Consider the following 19,275-nt stretch of genomic DNA (forward strand, 5'->3'; position numbering starts at 1 on the left):
GCCTCGCCTTTGCTTGTTCCTAGACGTTATACTCCCCCTCCCCACCCCACCCCACCCCACCCCAAACACCTGGAATTTAGAATTACGTTGTTTTTCCTTCTCTCTAGTCCTATAAATCTTCTCTCTAGTCCTATAAATCGGACAAACCCCCCCCCCCCCTAAAAAAAAAGAAAAGACACAGGACAACACAGAGGCCTCTAAGGACCAGTGCTTTGTGTATAAACCTCCTTATGAAGCTCTTATCCGCTGTGGTGTGGGTGTGGTTACGCTGTGGTGTGGGTGTGGTTACGGTGGGGCGGTTATTGAAGGCATACCATGTAAGTTTGACCTGTGTTTACATAACAAAACAATATATACATTTCCCTCTATACCGTAGAGTTAAAAAATAATAGAGAGGGTACCGGAAATCCCCGTCCATTCACTTGTATGGAGTTGCTCACCCAGCGCATACTCCCTTGTTTTCACCCCATCTCTTTGAACAATTACAAGTCCTAAACGTTTTGTTTTGAGTCCCAAACAAGTCCTAAGCTTTTGGAAGGTATTTAGTGACTTAAAGTCTGAAGTCAAGAGAGGCATCAAGTCATTGGCATTGAAGTCCAAGTCGAGTCCAGGTTCTTTTTTTATTTCATTAGATCAAGTAAGTCTAAAGTCACATGTGTGACTCGAGTCCACACCTCTGACTGCCGGTATAGAGGGAAATGATTGGTACAAAATGTATATATTGTTTTGATATGTAAACACGGGGCAAAGTGACATACTCTGCCTTTAAGACCACCCCCACCCCCCCCTCCCCCCCCCACCCCCCCCCCCCCCCGCCCAGACCACCGGTAACACAGAGATGATTCTCCTCAGGTCTCCTGTGTACAGTAACGTTACGTAACGTTCTTTAAATCTGCATGACGGGAGTTTGGTAAAAAAAAAAAAAAATGTTTTAATGCTCTCTTTCTCTCTCGCTCTCTCTCTCTCTCTCTCTCTCTCTCTCTCTCTCTCTCTCTCTCTCTCTCTCTCTCTCTCTCTCTCTCTCATGTCGTCTGCATACATTGTACATAACCATTGTATGGTTAGAATTCTCTCTCGTTTCTATGATGATGAATTTTGTGGTGCTTTTTTTCATTGTCTTAAAAATATTATCTTTGCGAAGCATCGTCGAGGTTTAAAAAGTCGTGGGGACTGATTGTAAAGTTCCTCAAAAAACAAACAAACCAGTTATTCTCTAGAATGTTATTACATAATAGACATTATGGAAGTCTAATATTTTATATATGTTCCTGTATTTAAGAAGAAAAAGTCTGTTTTTTTTTGGTAACTCTTGTTTTGTTCATGTATCTATCTGCGTGAATGAATGCGTCTCTCCATTCGGACGTCAACAGAATGCAAAGGCTGCTCGTTCCCCCCCTAAAAAAACGACGGTTACGAAGATCTGTTTAGCCTGGAATCCAGACTGATTCGCTCTTTTGTGTTTTGTTTTCACTCGTCTTCTCAGTCTGGCCGTCTCCACAACTCTCTCTGTTTCCTTACCGTTTAACCCTTTAAGACCTGAGGCGATTCTAGAAATGTCTTCTAAATCCTAACAATGTTTTGAAAAAAAATCCAATTTTCTTTATTCACGATTTTTCAAAAATAGCAGATCTACAAGCTCATAGTGCGGCACTCGGTGCCGCGCTATGAGCTTGTATATCTGCTATTTTTGAATAGCCAAAGACATCTAAAGTGACACAGATGCGTTCCAGGTATCAATGGGTTAACATAGGCACGTCATTGCTGATTGGATAGTGCTCTGATTCCGCTCAACCAATCACAGTAAGAAGAAGGGAAGTGGGTGTAGCTTTACGTCGGAAGACTCCCGATTCGCCCCCCACAAACCAATCGGAATCCTCGGCGCCCATGTTTCCGAGACCCCGCCCCTTTCACGCAGGAAGACGGCGGCCGGACTGACAAGCGAAGTGAAACAAAAAGAACGACGTGATCGGCCGAACGGGAGCAGATCTGCCCGGATTCCTGGCAAGAAGGTTTTGACCGTTTTCCTCAAACTGGGGGGGAGAGGGGCTCGTAGCGCGATGACGACGTCGCTTACCGACAAGAACGGATGTGGTGTTGTGGGGCGAGCGACGGCGTGGTGCGATGATGGCGTTATGAATCTGAGCTGAAGCCACCCATACACACAGCTGGCAGACTGAATGTGTTCCTGTACATCTGTAGCTAAAGATAACACTTAGTAGACAAAAACGCACACACTCTGCTAAATCTGGCTGAATTAAAGGCTTTCGGGGGACAGGGGACTCGTAGCTTTTCCAATTGGTTTGACAATACAACCAACTACCAATTAACTAACTAAGGGACTCGCAGGTGATTTGGTACCAATTGACGGTACCCTGTCACAGCGAGGATGACGCAATTCGATTTGTCCTCGTTAAGACCTTAACGAGTCCCCTGATCCCCTGCAAACAAACAAACAAACAAACAAACATTGTCAATCAGTGATCAGTGTATCTGTGGCTGACAGCGTATATACTGTACTATAGGCTACATGCAACTAGGTTACACCTGTGGTTCTCAAAGTCCCCACCCCCCCCCCAGCTAAATGATTGATAGTTTAGGACCCAAATGGACCCCTTACAGGTCTGTAACTCCGAGAGCGTACAAATGGAACCAAATGGACCCTTATGGGTCCATTTGGTTCCATTTGTACACTCTCGGAGTTAGGATTGTATTAGCTCTGGTTCAGAGCGTTAGTGAGTTCCCTCTAACGCTCTGGAAGGCCCCTCGCTCTGCGCATGTACAAGGAATTCCACTGCCCTGCCCAGCGCTCAAGTGTAGTGGAAATAAACTAAACCATTTCGCCACTCACCGAAGCAAAGGCTGTTTTGTGTTGTTGAATGTCTATTCTCCAACCCCGCACGCCTAAACGCACCCCACCTACTCTGTAAAATACACTGTTTTGGGCAGAAAATAAAATATGTCAGCGAGACGGACATTATTTGTATTTACTCCACAGTGCCCTCTACAGATCTGGGGGATTTGAACGTACCATTAACCAAAATGTAGAGGGCACTGTGGAGTAAATACAAATAATGTCCGTCTCGCAGCTAGAAGGTCCTGGGTTCGATTCCCGCAGGGGACGCTGTGGGCGCTGGGGGCGTGTTCTCTCCTCCGCGTCATCAGCGCCCATACCCTATAGATGGGGTTGGAGAAAGGGCCTTTCTGTGTGGAGTTTGCATGTTCTCCCCGTGTCTCCTAGGGTAGTTAATACCCTCACAAAAACATGCAGTAATCCTGGTCACTATACTGCCTCCCCCTGGCCAGCCGAGGCGCCTGATGGAGGGGAAGGGAACTGGTTGGAATAACGTGTTCCTTCCACGCGCTACGTCCTACCAGGGAAACTCTCCCCTGTCAGGTGACAAGAAGGTCAGCTGGCTCTCATGCATTGAAGGAGGCATGAGCTCGGCCCTGGCCTCCCTAGGTTAGTAGAGGGAAGGTAGTGCCCAGGATTACAGCTTAGGCATTGGCACTGGGTGAAAAAAATAGGGGTTACAAAATAGTGGGATAAAAATTTGAGAGAAAAAAAAAAGTGTATTTTACAGAGTAGGTGGGGTGCTGAGAGGCGTGCAGGGTTGGAGAATAGACATTCAACAACACAAAACAGCCCTTGCTTCGGTGAGTAGCGAAATGGTTTTGTTTATTTCCACTACACTTGAGCGCTGGCAGGACAGTGGAATTCCTTGTACATGCGCAGAGCGAGGGGTCTTCCAGAGCGTTAGAGGGAACTCACTAACGCTCTGAACCAGAGCTAGGACTTTATAGTGTATAGATTGTGGGGTACCAGAGATTGTGGGGGGCGGGGTGGGGGGGGGGCCTCGTGGCCTCATGCATATCAAACTGGGGGGGTGGGGGGTGGTCCTGCAATGAATACAAAAAACTTTGAGGACCGCTGGGTTCAACGATACGCACACATCTAGGCTCCGCCTCCGCGGTGGGGCCGACGCCTCATAACCAGAGACCTACAAACACACCTCCAGTTCCTTTAACGACGTCAGGGGTTCTCAACCTGTGGGGCCGGGGCCTACTGGTGGTGGGGGTCCCCAAAATAACGATTGATTGATTGATTGATTGATTGATTGATTGATTGATCATTAAAATAAACATAATCTGAACCTGACCGCTTCAGTTAAGTGGTCACGTGACCGCTTTGGTTAAGTGGTCAGGTGACCGCTTTGGTTAAGCGGTCAGGTGACCGCTTTGGTTAAGCGGTCAGGTGACCGCTTTAGTTAAGTGGTCACGTGACCGCTTTGGTTAAGTGGTCAGGTGACCGCTTTGGTTAAGCGGTCAGGTGACCGCTTTGGTTAAGTGGTCAGGTGACCGCTTTAGTTAAGTGGTCAGGTGACCGCTTTAGTTAGGAGGTCAGGTGGGTGGGCCCTGCATCCAGAAGAGGTTGAGGACCACTGATCCACATAAACATAAGTGTCTTGTTTTGAAACGGTGGGAGCATTGCAATCCTTAAAGGTGCAGTACGTGATACTTTGTTGTTGTTGAGATAAGCGTTTAATAGCTCTATATTCCACATTTAATCGTTGCTCGAGGGTTTTGTTCAGTATCATGTGTCTCCATGTCTCTCCAGCTCTTTATTCGTCACAATATGTTTATTTTTTTCAGTTCGCGAAACCAATTGTATCCAATCAGGAGAAAGAACTCATGACTATAACGTTGAAGCTGATGAATGGATACTCTCTCCTGATTGGCTGAAACTGGCAACCAACCTGAAATGAAAGAGCTTGACACTCAATTATCACGGAATATAGAGCTTGAACCTTTTAACCAAAAACAAGGGTCACTTCCACTACCTTTAAAGACATAACTCATGACGACCTCTTGTCTTTGTGGGGATAAAGACTGTCTAAAAGCACATGGCAGGATCCATGAATCGACAGGATCCAGACTAGATCCACGGAGGGATCCAGACAGACTGAAGCTATCAGCCTGGCCGCGTGCCGTTAAGCTACAACCATGCAGAAGGAGATTCAAACCCACAACCTTTCACCCCTGAGTTGTGCAGTAAAAAAAAGAAGGAAAAAAAAAAAGGCAACGCCCCGCTTTTCATTTTTGAACGGTAGCTCTTTGATCTCAGGGGGTGGGTGGGGGTGGGGGAGTAGATGCTATACTTCTTAAATTGGATGCATGATTAGACTTGGATTTAAACTGCAATCTGCGCACAAGATAACATTAAAGGACCACTGATATCCTAGGATAAATGGTACAGTAGAAAAATGTCATAACTCCGTACCGGGTCCGCCACAGCTAAATAGGCCGCCAATAGGCCTTGCGCCAGAGTCCTGCAACGGGTCGGGTACCCGCGGATACCCGACGGGTACCCGCGTTTGACGGGTGAAAACGGGTGAAATTTTTACTTTGATAAGATCACGGGGGCGGGCGGTACTGAACTAATCGCGGGCGGGTATCATTTTATTGTGAAAATGATAGAGCACTGTTTCCGCCCAAACAACGTCGCTTGTGTAACTTAACACAGCACAACTGCATGGAGCACGCCGGTCACTTATCTTAACTCACAAAAACACATTGAACATCCTGTTAAACCTTCAGATTAAAACCATCTGACGACGTAAACAACGACACATGTGTGCTGCGTAGATGCGTGTTCGCGCGCGTGGCTTAAGCTCGCTCCTCCGTCTTCACTGGATGTCTGTACCAACCTGACCACTGAATGTAGCGCTGTTGTTGAAGGCTGCTATCTTTTTCAACACACTTTTCAATAGGGTTTACATTTTACTCTGCATGTAATCACGGGTAAACGGGCGGACAACGGGTCGTTTATTTGACGGAAAGGGCGGGTCTGGTTCGTATTTTCAAATAATCACGGGTGACGGGTCGGTCTACGGATCTGAGTATTGACGGGCGGGGCGGGCGCGCGGGTTCTAAAAATTGGACCCGTGCAGGACTCTGCCTTGCGCTATAGATCGCATATTTTGATAGACGAGATTTCTAGCGAGACTTCCGGTGGGGCGCATTCAAGCCATCACGTTGCATAGTGTTCTGTCACTATGAACGTCAGAGCTCACCAAAAAAATACAAATAAAAAGCTATCAAAATATGCGATCTAGCGCAAGGCCTATTGGCGCACGTTTTTAGCTGTGGCGGACCCGGGACGGAGTTATGAAAATGTTCTACTGTACCATTCATCCTAGGACATCATAACAACATAGAAAAGGTAAGAAAACCGTGGTCCAAAATTTCCCTTTAAAGGACGACTTCACCGCTTTTCAACCTATCTTCATATGATTGGTCCTCACTAATACTCATGATAAAATGGTACAATTTTTTTCTACTTGGTCTGTGTCTCATAGGAGGGCTGTGGACAGTCCAGAAACCCGTCTACCAGTGACATCATCGTTAGGCATGATTTTTTTTCCCCAACAAGATTTCACATTTTTTATTTCGATTTTTATTAACACGAGAACAATGGCTTCTTTTGTTGCATTGCAACTTTCCAGGAATAGAAAGCCTGCAGTTTCTATTAGCTTGGATTCCCCATTGATGATGTCACTGGTAGACGGGACTCCGAACTGTCAGACAGCCCTCCGCTGAGACACAGACCGAGTAGAAAAAAATGTACCATTTTATCATGAGTATTAGTGAGGACCTATTATATGAAGATAGGTTGAAAAGCGGTGAAGTCGTCCTTTAACTTTCAACCTATCTTCATATAACTGGTCCTCACACCGGCTTCGAATGCTATCAATGCATTGAATGGGAGATTATCACGTTTTATCAGACCATTGAATGGGCGAAGTAGGCGAGCTACCGTCTACCCCGCGATTTGTCAGACCATTCATTGGGCGTAATCAGGAGCTACTGACCTACCGACGGAGGCGGAGCAGTCCCCACAACAATATTTACGATTCTGTCCATATCGGTACATAACTCGAACGGCGCTGAGTAGGCACAGGCGAGGGTCGCACCGCTCCGGACGGCAACTCAGTCGCCTTAGCTCCTTCGGTGGCCCGTCGCGGGGCTCCACCTCGCCTGAGACTGCGCGCCTCCGTCATGGTCCAAAACCGAAACAACCAAAACCAAAACCGAAACTAAAGTATTTAAGTCATCTCCGTCGGTAGGTCAGTAGCTCCTGATTACGCCCACTGAATGGTCTGATAAATCGCGGGGTAGACGGTAGGTCGCCTACTTCGCCCATTCAATGGTCTGATAGAACGTGATAATCTCCCATTCTATGCATTGATAGCATCCGAATCAGGTGGTCCTCACTAATGCTCAATATAAGATGCCACCATGTCTGTTCCCCTCACTCTGTGTCTCATATTATAATGAGCTTTAGTGAGGACCGTTTACATGAAGACGAGGTTGAAAATGGGTGAAGTGGTCCTTTTGTAATAGAAAGTCGACTCCATCAGCTACGCCTCCCTGCTGAAGCCCTCAGCACCGTGGTGTTGGTGGCGTCATCCCTTGTGGTTGGAAGGGAATCTGCTTTCACTCAGATATCATGGACTTTTACTCTTTAATAATGGCGCATATTCAGTGGCGTGCACAGACATTTTGAGGGGCAGGTGCTCAAGTAAATTAGATATTTTTTTGTTTACTTGGTCTGCTTTTTTTCCCCCTCTACACCAATACCTCTTTGCCAAAAATAGCAGATCTACAAGCTCACAACGCCTCGCAGCGCAAGGCGTTGTGAGCTTGTAGATGCTATTTTTGGCTAAAGTTCTCCTCAGAAAAGGGATGCTAGTATTGGCACCCCCTGTAGTAACTCTGAGGACCCCCTAGGGGTCCCGGACCCCCTGTTGAAGACCCCTGCTGTAAACTAAAAAACAAAAACAAAAAAACTTTTTTCCCCCCCAAAAGGGCACTTCTGGTCAAGAGGGCAAAGGGCAGGTGCTCTAGCACCACCTAGAGTCTATCTGTGCACGTCCCTGCACATATTCATGTAGTTCTGACAGACGAGCACTTAGGGAGAATGTCGCACGGTCGGTGACGTGTGTGTGTGTGTGTGTGGGGGCACAGAGTCAGTGGTGAACCGTGTTAACGAGGAACAGTAATTGGATACGGTGCAGAGTTCCTACAGAACATGCCTCCTCTCCATCACTAGAGCCCAATGCATACACATTAACACAGTCCCACCCGAAATGTGTTTCGTTCGGCTGTGGGTCCAGACTACGATACGATGTCACTCAGAGGTTCTGGTTGTGGCGGAACTACATTTGTCTCTCCGTTGCCTCCGAGATGTTGCAGCGATACTCAGACTTAGTTGGCCTGCCGTGATTGGCCAGACGTTCCGCGTTGTTTCCGCATTCGTTCAGACCAGCTTCAAGTTCGTCCTGAGAACCTCATGTGAAACCCAGCCGTAGCGTAATGGAAACACATCCAGAACCTGTGAAATACGTTTGACGGTTCACTTAGTTCCTGTAAGTCTAAAAGAAGCAACAGTGAAGGTCCAGTTCCATCCACAAGGGAAGTCCAGGGGTCTAGGTCTTTGGGTCTTTGCGTCTCTGGGTCTCAGCACAACAAACCCCGCCTCACAACAACCATCTCCATCTTAACCGCTTGAGCTCTTGGCCTCCCTCTCTGGGGCGTGACAGAGATTATGTAGAAAATAGCCAATCTACAAGCTCACAACGTGAGTGTGAGCTTGTGTGAGCTTGTAGATCAGCTTATTTTCAAATAATTTAGAAACATAAATAACAATGAGGGCTTAAGTGGTTAAGCCTGCCTGAAAACAAACAAACACACATATCATATAAGGGAAATCTTGTTTTTGTTATTTTGTTATTTTATACAATGTCTGAATGTGAATAATGTCAAGTTATTATAGGAATGACATGCAGTGCTATGGAAAACTTACTTTAAAAAGCGAACACATTGCATCTCTCTGTACAATGCTCTTGTTTGTTTTGTGCTCTCTGTTGTCTGGCCATTCAGACACAGAGACCACCGCAATGCTTTAGTTTTTAAGCTGAAAAAGAGAAGAAAAAAAAACCTTTCACCGCCGAAGAATGTCCACAACCTGCCCTCATCCCCGCCGTCCGTCCGGGTCCGACGCCCAGACGCACACCATGGGGACTCTATGGCATCAAGAAATAACTCACAATGCTGAATTCTACTTTTTTTCTTTTCTTTCCTGTTGAATGTCGTACCGACGTAACTGTACTCTATTCTGCTCTCTGTGCGCTCTACTCTACACTGCAGTGACAGTAAGGCTGTGTGGTGTTTGTGTCTCGGTTTGGCGGTACGGCACACCGACATGGCAGCTCTGTAGAGATGCCTCGGGAAGGAAGCCTCTCTCCGACTGGGATCTCGTCCCTGATACCCCCCCACCCCCCCCCCCCACACACACACACACACACACACCTCAACAGCAGCTAGAATCTTTTTTGGAAGGGTGTTATTTGTGGAAGCCGCCAGGCCTCACTGACTCCCACACGGGTCCACACGACAAGCAGCCGCCAGGAGAGAGGAGAGAACAGCGAGACAGCGGATGGATGGAAGGAAGGAAGGAGTCAGTGGAGTCTTGATTATGTTCTGTTCCCTGTCCTCATGTCAAACAAACAACAGAGCCCCCTCCCCTCGCCTCCCCCCTCCCCCCCCTCCCCTCTCTGCTCCACGCCACCCCTCTTCTCTCCTGTAGCTACAACGCCACGCTAGCTGTCGCCAATCAATCAAACCCAATCAATTGACGGCTACGTGGCGGACAGACAGGCGGTAGCGGCCACAGACAGACAGACAGACAGACAGACAGGCGGACAGACAGACAGACAGACAGACAGACAGACAGGCGTAGCGGACACAGACAGACAGACAGACAGACAGGCGGACAGACAGACAGACAGACAGACAGACAGACAGACAGGCGTAGCGGACACAGAACGTGAACCTCAGCATCGATCATTCAACAGAGCTCTGCTGTCCTCTCTCGTCCCCGACCGGCGCTGGTGGAAGAAGTACTCCACTTTTATTTTTGACTTTACATTTTTCTAAACTCGAGTAAAAGTAGCAATACCACATCATAAAGAATACTCCGGTGCAAGTGAAAGGCCTGTATTCACAGCTTGACTTGAGTAAAAGCGCAAAAAAAGTATTGGCATCAAAACAACATAACAAACAGTACCGACGCAAAAGTACAAAAAAAAAAACGTTTTCAAAAACGACATGCTCTCACCGCTCATTGTAAGTATGAAATGGGGCTTAATTAGTTCAATTATGTTTTGTAATAATAATCTAAGATTCTAAGTGACTAAAAGTACGTTTTAAAAACATTAGAGGAGTAAAAAGTACAATATTTGCCTCTGACATGCACTGGAGTAGATTTATAAAATATTATTTTTGAGTATTATGTATTCTTGTACTTTCCACCACTGCCGAGGGGAGGGCGGGGCATACTACAGTTTTTTTTTCATCCGTTATCAGAGAAGCTCTCCACCAATCATACGCAGTGTTTCCGTTATCAGAGAAGCTCTCCACCAATCATGTGCAGTGTTGTATAGTTGTTGTGTTACTATGGGATCTTTAACTTTGTCTTACTGGATATGAGGGTGGGGGGGTTTGGCCCTTCAGCCCCCCCTGCTGGCCTGGGTTGGAAGTCCTCCTCACAGGAGCTTTGATCCGTTTTCTCTCGCTCTCTCCATTTTAAATATCGTCTCTGTTTGTACATTATTATTAACGATGCTTTTTATGTTCATATACTGTTTAACTTTACCATGAACTGTCCTGGCAAAGTAATAAAAATATATATTTATTTTAAAATACAACGTGTGTGTGTGTGTGTGTGTGTGTGTGCGTGTGTGCGTGTGTGCGCGTGCGTGCGTGCGTGCGTGTGTGTGTGCGTGCGTGCAGCACAGAAACATGTGAAAGAGGTGGAATTCTCAGAAGATGCCACTGGATGGCAGCAGAGAGCAGAGGGCTTTGCTTTTCACATTGATTGATTGAATACTTTATTTAGAATAGACATGGAAACAGTCAAATCGTGATGACGTTTAAGAAGACAGACAGATATACACACACTACTATGCAGAACGTCATACAATCAGCGTACAGGTTACTGGTATGAAAAACAATAAATATGTACAGTAAACAGTCATGGTCTGCAGGGACGTGCACAGATAGACTCTAGGTGGCGCTAGAGCACCCGCCCTTTGCCCTCTTGACCAGAAGTGCCCTTTTGAAAAAAGTTTACAGCAGGGGTCTTCAACAGGGGGTCCTCAGAGTTACTACAGGGGGTCCGCCAAATCTCTATGTGATATGATTTTTCTTTTTACCATAACCACTCGAAACCTAGCATGCGTTTTCTGAGGAGAACTTTAGCCAAAAATAGCCGATCTACAAGCTCGGGCTTGTAGATCGGCTATTTTTGGCAAAGAGGTATAGGTGTAGAGGGAAAAAAGAGCAGACCAAGTAAACACAAAAAAAGTATAATTTACTTGAGCACCTGCCCCTCAAAATGTCTGTGCACGCCACTGATGGTCTGGCTACATGTGCAACATTGTTTTCTCACTCAACAGTAAACAAACCAACATGCAGTTGTAGCCTCACTGGCGCCTACTAGTGGTTGCACAACGGAGCACAGGCACCCCCCCCCGACATTTTTTTTTTGCTAAATATTTTATTTTATTTTTTATATATATTTTATTTATTTATAAATACATACATTTCATAATGTCTGTCTTTCTTTCTTTCTTTTTTTCATAAACAGCCACCAGTCCTGAGGCTGAGCGAGAGAGAGAGAGAGAGAGAAAGAGAGAGAGAGAGAGAGAGAGAGAGAGAGAGAGAGAGAGAGAGAGACTGATGTTGCCAGGTTTTTTTTAACAAGGAAAATCGATGAAAAAAGCGATGCATTTGCGCTTACAGTATTGATTGATTGAATATGTCATTAGGCAGAAATGTAGAAACAGCAACACGTACAGTTACAACACTTTGTCTAAAGGATCCGTCCAAAAAAAGTCCTTGCTGTGTTGTTTCCAATGAGGTCCTTACGGTGCGTTTTAACAGCGGGCAACTCTGGGCGATGCCGGGCGACATCGCCCAAAAAGATAAAGAAAATCCATCTTTCATCGCCCCCCCGCCCACTTCGCCCGATCGCCGGCTCTCATAGACTTTCATTATATTTTTGGGCGATATCGCCCAGTATTGCCCGCTGTTAAAACGCAGGGTAAGTATTCAATGAGGTCCTTGGTGTTCAATTCATAAACATATAATATTCATAGACCGGATTGCTTATTGCTCTCACGCAATACATGGCAACACTACAACTCACTGGGGAGAAAAAACACCTGTGTGTTTATGATGAGACAGAAAACAACATGTTATTGTTATCAACTATACATGTAGGAGATGTTTGGACGTTATCTTCTATAAATGATGAATGTAGGAGTCTAGGAGATGTTTGGACGTTATCTTCTATAAATGATGAATGTAGGAGTCTAGGAGATGTTTGGACGTTATCTTCTGTAAATGATGAATGTAGGAGTCTAGGAGATGTTTGGACGTTGGAGAGACATCTATGGTGAGTACAGAATGTTTAATGTTGCACAATTGGCCGCAGTGCCACCTTGAGTAAAAGTACAAAAGTATAAAATGACTCGTATCAAAAGTACTGAATGTCCCATTTCAAGTTGAAAAATAGCAGATGTACAAGCTCTGTGAGCTTGTACATCTCAGCTTGAGCTTGTACATCTCAGCCCTATTTACATTTCGGCCATTTGAAAATAGCCGATCTACAATGGATCCCGATGTAAAAAAAAGGAGTACTTTTACTTTAAGTAATTTTTTTATACCAATACTTTTGTACCTTTACTCAAATACATTTTGAATTCCTGACTTTTACTTGTTAGGGAGTTGCAGTATTTCTACATTGCAGTATTGATACTTTTACTTAAAGGGCAAGACCACTTTGGTAGAGGTTTGGGTTGTAGTTACCTTGCCATGATGTAACTCCAAAGGTGGGCAAGAAATAAAAAAATAATTGCTCAATTGATTAGAAATTGATAATTCAAAATATGCTCCTCATTGACTTACATTGTACGGTGAAACAGCTCTCAAAGTCACTCTTTTAGCACATAAATGAACCCAAACATAGCTGATTCAGACAATATAGAACGCCACCAAACCCAGTACTGTTTTTCTTTTAAATAAAAATGTCAACTTCCTGTTGATTTTGCCATTTTTAATAAGTAGAAAACCTGGACTGGATCCGCTGATCCGGATCCAGATCTTCAAATAGTAAAATCAACAGGAAGTTGACATTTTTATTTAAAAAAAAAAAACAGTACTGGGTTTGGTGATGTTCTATATTGTCTGAATCAGCTATGTTTGGGTTCATTTATGTGCTAAAAGAGGGACTTTGAGAGCTGCGTACAATGTAAGTCAATGAGGAGCATATTTTGAATTATCAATTTCTAATCATGGATGGAGCAATTATTTTAGATTTCTTGCCCACCTTTGGAGTTACATCATGCAAGGTAACTACACAACCCAACCAAAGTGGTCTTACCCTTTAAGTAACACATGTGAGTACTTTATCCACCACTGGTTAGGAACAGAACTGACTACAGTATATTGGCTTGATGTGGGTGTGGCCAAAGACACCGACTTAATGTTTTGAGGACAAAAACATGTGCACGGGCATCTCATGCATGCACGCTGCGTCTCTCTTTAGGCTCTACACAAAACTAGGCGCCCCTGAGTGGCCTATACGTGTATAGACCCCTTAACAGACGATGTCACACTGGTTGCACATGAAACCCATTCTGTCAGGCCTCGCTAGGACGTGCCTCACTAGCCAACGCACAAGAGGGGGTTGGGGTGCGCTGAGGTGTTGGTTTGTAGGGGTTGGGGTGTGCTGAGGTGTTTGGGTTTAGGGGTTGGGGTGCGCTGAGGTGTTGGTTTGTAGGGGTTGGGGTGTGTTCAGGGACGTGCTGGCCAATTCCACAACGGCTGCGCCATTTACGGGCCGCCAGACTGCCAGTGGGCCACCCAAGACAACTGCAGCATGTTTTTGTTTTTTTTTGAAAAAAAATCGGAAAATCCCAGAGCTGAATTTTGGTCCCAGCACGCCCCTGGGTGTGTTGAAACCAGCGCGTATTGCATTGTGGTGCAGATTGTGGTCCCAGAGATGGAAAATAAAAACTGTATTAAATGGAGGTCCATGGATTAATGCATATCAAACCGAGGAGCCTTCAGTTTGAGAATGGCTTAACTAAACTATAAAACAGACAATCGGCTGGTTGTTTGACCAGATCAGAAAGCTGCTGATATTATCCAAGAAGTAGGTAAACAGATATGTAATGCTTTAGGTTGTGAAAGAAGTAGGTAAATGATATGTAATGCTTTAGGCTGTGAAAGAAGTAGGTAAATTATATGTAACTAGACCATACCCGGTGAAGGGCGCAGGCGAAAGTAGTTGTAAACGTGGGGTTAATGCACGTCCTGTCGCGCGGTTTCCCCCCCGCGCGCGTCCCTTCGTGGCGCCCCCCCCCCCCCCCCCTCCTCCCCCCCGTGGGTCCCGTGGCGGCACCCCCCTTTTTGTAGCAAGTTGGGAGGGAAATGGAGCAGTGCTTTGGCCGTGAGTTGTTCCTTAGTGGTTGAGGTTCCAAAGGCGCACGGCTCTCTGATTGTATTGTTGGGATGCTTATTTCTCTGGAGGGATTAATGTCTCTCGGGGTCGCTGATGGAACTCAATTAATCAGGGAGTTCTGTAGCCTTTTATATTGTTGGCTGCGGCCCTGGTGTCACTACGGTGATGTCAGTCATATCCATAAATGGAGCGGGCTATGTCGGTTATGCCCAAACATGGGCCTATGACGTCAGTCCTGGATATTTCGGTTTCACTCCATATATGGGCTTAGAGGAGGTGTTCTCTGATGTCAGAGCTATAGGTATGTTAGTTATCTCCATGTTTAGAAGTCTATAGGAGAGATTCTATGATGTCAGAGCTATAGGTATGTTAGTTATCTTCATGTTTAGAAGTCTATAGGAGAGATTCTATGATGTCAGAGCTATAGGTATGTTAGTTATCTTCATGTATAGAAGTCTATAGGAGAGATTCTATGATGTCAGAGCTATAGGTATGTTAGTTATCTCCATGTATAGAAGTCTATAGGAGAGATTCTATGATGTCAGAGCTATAGGTATGTTAGTTATCTCCATGTATAGAAGTCTATAGGAGAGATTCTATGATGTCAGAGCTGTAGGTATGTTAGTTATCTCCATGTATAGAAGTCTATAGGAGAGATTCTATGATGTCAGAGCTATAGGTATGTTAGTTATCTCCATGTATAGAAGTCTATAGGAGAGATTCTATGATGTCAGACTTGGGGAGGTCGGTCCATCTATGGGGATCTCCATACATGGGAAGGTTAAGATGGAATAGGTCACTAGGGGTCAGGACTGAATAGGTCATTCATCCTCTTATATAGGTTTCTGGGCATCCTGCCATGGTCCACCCTGCGGTGGAATCCATCAATGGCTAATGCTGGCAAGTTTGTGCCCACCTATCCTGTACCCCATGCAGGACTATATGACCATGAAGAAAACATATGGCTGGAATGTTTTTTTTCTTTTTTTTTTAATGAAACATTTGAATTTAAAAGAGTACTGTTACCCTTTAGCCTAAAATATGTTTAAAAACAAAAATCAAATCAAGCAGTCAGAAGAAGATAAAAGGTACCATAGGTGGCTTTTATCTATTTTGATATGTATTTATGTATTTTATGAGTAGTAGCCTAATCAGCAGCTGAGCAAAATATATATAGTATAACACATACTTTCAGGTCCAGTGATCCTCTCCTAGCCCCGGTGGCTGCTGTAATTGGCTGTGGCGCTGATCTGCTCGCAGACTTTCATACTGTATGATATTGTCTGAATTACAGTCTGCGACAGAGCTGAATATCTAACCAGCTAGATATTTGAAAACGGTCGGGAAGCCATCGCAGAGCGCGATTATCGCGGCCAGGTCCTCTCGCAGAGCCTTTCACACACAGCGAGCATTATCTCGCCGATCACAGACCGATCTGTGTCAGATCGGGAGGTTTTAGGGATATAGTATGTTTTAGGCATATGGTAGTCCCTGATGAATGTGTTTACTTTCTACAGTAATACTACGACAGTAACAAAGCAACATGAGGCAAACTGTCCATGCAGATTTATTTATTATATATTCCATGTGGTGTAAATGTTAAAGACAGTTACTGCATGGCAACTAATAACATTAAATCAATCTTCATATCATCTGTACAACATATAGGCAAAACCTTTGTTTTCCAAATCACAGAGTCCACCTCTCTATCAGGGGATATGACATCACTTCACATTACAATATGATCTCTTCTTCTAAAGTAATAATACATACATGCGATTTATATAGCGCTTTTCTAGGTACTCAAAGTCGCTTTACAGAGCAGATAAAAACAACTTTATTAGAACAAACTAAACTAATATTATTCTAATGTGTGCAAGTCATATTTACACACACACACAAAGGGGAGAAAATAAAATTAAAATAAACAATATTCTCTCAACATGAAACAGATCCAGTCATGACAGATGGCTCTAAAGTGATGTATGGATGGATTATTTTAAGTATCTACAATGTGCTTCCCTTCTTTCTGCTAAGCATCAGACAGCAGTTATAAATGAATAAAGAAGTGTATTAATGCTGATCTGAGACCAGTGTGTTTCTGCTAAGCATCAGACAGCAGTTATAAATGAATAAAGAAGTGAGACCAGTGTCTATGAAGTCATAGTGAAGTATCTGGTCATGTGACTTGTGACCAGTGATCTTTACATCATTAATTACTATGAGTTCTGATCTCAACTTCATGGAAGACAATGGATATCACACTTTATTTTACTGTACATCTATAACTAAACATATGTTTTCATATGACACCTAAAGATGAATCATCATCATCATGAATTAGACAATACAGACATTTGATATTTAGAGAAATCTTGTTTAAACTTATGCATGATTCCTGGGGTTTAATTTAAGATTTAGCAAATAAAGGTACAGGTGAGCGTTGCTAATTAGAGCTATTCTATATGTGCTGATTAACTGTACAGATAGATTAACACCACTATATTAAAAGACTTACCTAACCCTAACCCTGCACATATGTTACACATTATACTCATGTTACCTGATATCTTGTAGTTACTTTCTGAACATGTTGGTACGGGAGGCATGCGTTAATCCGACAGACCTTTTCTCCGACTATGTGGCATCCGCGTGCGGTTAGGGTTAGGGTGCGGGTTTGGTTCGGGTTTACTATTGGAAACGTCGGAGCGCTGCGCTGTCGGAGGAATGCGCTGTCGGACTAACGTACTGCACCCTGTTGGTACAACATCTCATCCACCATGACTCTCCTCTCCCTTCTCCTACCTCACATGTTATTTCTACTGGTATGTTTTCTCTCAGGTTCTTCTCCCTCAACACTGAACAAAGTCTTTCCTCTAACTCTTTCATCTCTCTGTTCTTCTCCTCCAGTTGTCTATCAAACTCTCTCTGCATCTTCTCTTTCATCTCTCTGTTCTTCTCCTCCAGTTGTCTATCAAACTCTCTTTGCATATTTGTCTTTGAGGTCATGTAGTTGCTGACGATCTCATGCAGGGTTGTATTAATCATGTGTCTATCTTCCTCCGCCCTGGCAGCTCTTTTTAACATCTCACTCTCTATTTCCTGTCTGTGTCTCCCCTCCATCTCTCTCTTCTCGTTCTCTCTCTCCTCTTTAAACTTCTCCAGTTTTCCCTCCATCTGCCTCAGCTCTTGTTCCAGTTCTCTTTTCTTCTCTGCATCCCTCTCCCTCATTTGTTCCTCTAGTTTAGTCAGTTTATTCTTAAGCTTACTGATGTTTGCCTCAAGCTCTTGGATGGTTTTCTCTTTCTCCCTCAGAGATTCATCCTCCTTCTCAAACCTCTCCCTCATCTCCTGCTCCTCCTGCTCTTCCTTGTGTTTCCTATCTTCACTGTTTTTCTGAATTGGCTTTTTGACCTCCTGGTAGTTGCTGTAATATTCATGCAGGTGTTCACTGAGGTTAGGGTCCAGCTGTTGAAGGATGTCGATCATTTCTGAACTTGCCTTCTTTCCCTTGTTCCTCACCATGTCAATAATTCCCCGTGCTTTTTCTGACTTTTCTGATTTCACTCTGACTGACCCCATTTCTTCATCATTGATTACTTTCCTATTGAAAAGTTCGTCCATGAGGGAATTCAGGATGGGCTCTGAGACTCTTTGAACGAACTCTTTCCTCACAGTCGTCAGCCATTCCTCTGCTTCCTGGATCTTTATCTTTGGCAGAATTTTCTGAGTCGTGGAAGAACCTTGAAGACAAAATTAGGGGTTGGTTTTATTATTTGTGGTATAATTATGTAATAAAATCATTGATAATATATGTGTGTGTGTGTGTGTGTGTGTGTGTGTGTGTGTGTGTGTGTGTGTGTGTGTGTGTGTGTGTGTGTGTGTGTGTGTATGTATGTATGTGTATATATATATATATATATATATATATATATATATATATATATATATATATATATATATATATATATATATATATATATATATAAGGTCACTAGGTAAGGTAACTAGCATGTTTATTAAAAAGTCCAGAATAAATTGCTGAAATTTAGATCAGTCAACTGTCCTGAAGATCTGTGTGTGTACGACTGTTTACCTTTGGGTATTAAATGCAGTGATGTTGCTAGGTTTTCAATGTAATGGGTCCTGGGATGCAAGGGTGGTCTTTTAGATGGGTCCCAGGGACATTTTATGGGTCCCCAATTACACGTCCCCCCCCTATCGTTTTCTTTGATCTCCAATCTCCATATCTTCTATGCGTGTGTGACTGTGTACATTATATCCTGATGCAGTGGATCTCAACCTTGTCAGGCAGCGACCCCCCAAAATAATCATATTTTAACTGGGGACCCCCCACCCTGAGGAATTAGGAGTTGAGGCACTTAATTTAGTTTGATTCAGTTCCACAGATACATATTGTGAAAATAGCAGATCTAGATCAGTGCGACCCGTTCCTGCTTTTCAAGACCGATACCGATATATATACATATATTAAAAAATCATAAATATATTTTTTCAAATGTATATGATTCTGTAGTATTAGCACACCTTATGGTAAGAAATACTAGTAGTGGGCAACAGGTGGATTTAACATACCTTTGACCAATAGAATACATTTAATCATAGAACCTTTTAATCATTATTATTATTTTATTTTGTATTATTTATGAATGTAGAATTTATTTTTA

The 19,275-nt window shown here is 44.0% G+C and overlaps 1 protein-coding gene across 1 annotated transcript in view; it reads left to right on the top strand.

Moving 5' to 3' along the window:
* LOC311061927 (retinoic acid receptor beta-like) overlaps positions 1-19,275 on the top strand; it is a gene marked incomplete at its 5' end in the record, with an annotated part of 273,360 nt that overhangs the window by 125,588 nt on the left and 128,497 nt on the right. The gene's annotated exons all lie outside the window — the stretch shown is intronic.

This window comes from Gymnoscopelus microlampas (genome assembly GCF_963454915.1).
Source record: "Gymnoscopelus microlampas genome assembly, chromosome: 15".
NCBI classification, from domain to species: domain Eukaryota; kingdom Metazoa; phylum Chordata; class Actinopteri; order Myctophiformes; family Myctophidae; genus Gymnoscopelus; species Gymnoscopelus microlampas.